Below are 2,233 nucleotides of genomic sequence, written 5' to 3' on the forward strand. Positions count from 1 at the left end.
TTTTACCAATTTTTTCATGATTTATTGACAAAAAGATAGAAGAATAATTTGTAAATAAAAAGAGAAAAAATTTTAATAAAAAAACAATTAAAAAATTTTATCAGTATTTATTTACCATAAAAAAACGTGCTACAAATCACTTAGATATATTACCTATATATTATTATAAGAATTTTTTTAATTTTTATTTTGATTCTAAAATAAAATCTCAATCTACTTTATTTATCACATTTATTTATTTTAATACTGTTCTTATAAAATCTCAATCTACGAATCAAGTTATGGGTGGTATTTCAGTTTGGCCAACAAGGATGGCGAACAAATAATTGGAGTGCCATTCTCCTGAACTCATTTTTTCGGCAGATTCTTGAAACCCCGTGTGTGTTGCGTCTAGCAGTAGCACTGTATCTATCTATCTATCTGACTATCTGAATGTGACAATGTCGCACACAGAAGTACAGAACCCTCAACAGCTTCGTCAAAATCCAATGTCCCCTGCGCAGCGCAACAATTCCTTGACCATCGACTCTGACCTCGACGGCATCGACCTTGACCCCTCCGATTTCGGCTCCTCCATCCCTCTCAAGAAGGTCCCCAACGGTGATGCTTTCGCCGCGCCTCTCGCGCCGGCGATGTTGACCGCCTCCGTTACCTCCTCGAGTCCGGAGTCAACGTCAATGCTCGGGACCAGTGGGACTCTGTTGCTCTCTACTATGCTTGCCTTGCCGGTCACCTCGATGCTGCTCGCATGTTGCTCGAGAGTGGTGCCATCTGCTCTGAGCACACATTCGACGGTGACCGTTGCCACTATGCCGCCCTTAATTTGAAGGTCAGGAAGTTGTTGAAAGCATTTGAGGCAAGACCGCCGCCTCTGGGTCCCTTGCAGGCGGCGCTGAGAGATACTTTCTTGGGTTGTGCCGCTAATAGGGCCTACTTGGAGCTTGCTGATTCTCAATTTCAAATTTCTGGTTAGTTGTTATGCATTATCATTGTTCTATTCAGAGGGTGAATGAATTATTCATTATGATGGATTCAGTTTCCATTTTGAAGCGTTGCATTATTTATATAGTGTAGTATGGTATTCAAACCACAACAAAAATGGTCATTTTATTTGGTCTGCTCGATGATTAAGATTAGTTTTAGCACTGTCTTTAAGAGAGGTAAAGAAGCGAGCGCGGGGAATATGTGGAAAGAGAAAAGTTGAATTAAGTAATGATCACCCAACTTTTAAATATCAATGATGATTTTCATATTAAACCGAAGTCTGAAGTTGCCTATTGAATTTTGATTTAACTAGATGAATAATTCGAACTTATATGTCAAGATTTTTTTTTTAAATTGTATACTTTTTAATCCAAGTACTTCGGGCCAAAAAAATTCCAATAACTACTAAATTTTGCCAACAAATTGAGCTGCCTCTTTTTATTGCAATTACTATATAATTTTCTTTTTTTAATTTGCTCTAAATTAGTCAACGGTTGCCCTCTGGTTTTGGATTGTGCAAGTAACGAAAAGTTCTAACATGAATGCTCATAAGGTGAACTGTGTTGGTGAAAAGTGCAAGATGTTGACATTAACTTTTGTTTTGCAGTACGAGGTGTATTTAAGTAACCAAAGATCACTAAATGCAAAACTTTCAGAGTAGTTTTATTGAAACAACATAAAAGTTTGCTTGATCTTTACTTGGGCAAAATATGACTTTATCCTTGCTTCCTACAATCCTATTGTTCTTCCATAAGCTTGGGCATGTGTTCGCTTTATCTCAGGAAAATGGATCAAAGTTGTCTTGCCTAGGTTCCAGCAATTTTTCCATGATGAGCTTTCTAATGCTTCATTGATTTCAAGAGATTTCTTATAAGCAGTTCCATGGAAGTATCACTGCTTAGATTAAGTGAATTTCTTTGGAAGTATTTTTTCAACAATGATGTCGTAAGAAGACGTAGTCTGAGACTCAGTTTATTTGATTGAGTAGGTATATCATCAACTCAGGGACCCAATTGCAACCACTTTCCTCCGGATGTGGTTCTTCTATGTATCAGGAAGGCCTATTGAGGCTCACAGAGTCATATAATTGCAAGGTCACATTTTTCAAGAAAAAGTTTGAGAGTGATTGGAAAGAGCGCAGGGAAGTAAGATTCTCCAAGGAGAAATTGTCCTTTCCTGCTCTCTTTAGCATGTTGCACTTCTTTTATTAGACAGATTAGAGATTGCTGTAGATGACATGGAAGATCTT

At 37.6% G+C, this 2,233-nt stretch overlaps 1 pseudogene; it reads left to right on the top strand.

The window, feature by feature from the left end:
- Window positions 1-391: 391 nt before the first annotated feature.
- Window positions 392-2,230, top strand: LOC114717091 (BTB/POZ domain-containing protein At2g04740-like; annotated as a pseudogene).
- Window positions 2,231-2,233: the final 3 nt, after the last annotated feature.

Source organism: Neltuma alba, unplaced genomic scaffold (genome assembly GCF_004799145.2).
Source record: "Neltuma alba isolate B1F8T4 unplaced genomic scaffold, ASM479914v2 tig00011707_pilon, whole genome shotgun sequence".
Classification (NCBI taxonomy): Eukaryota; Viridiplantae; Streptophyta; class Magnoliopsida; order Fabales; family Fabaceae; genus Neltuma; species Neltuma alba.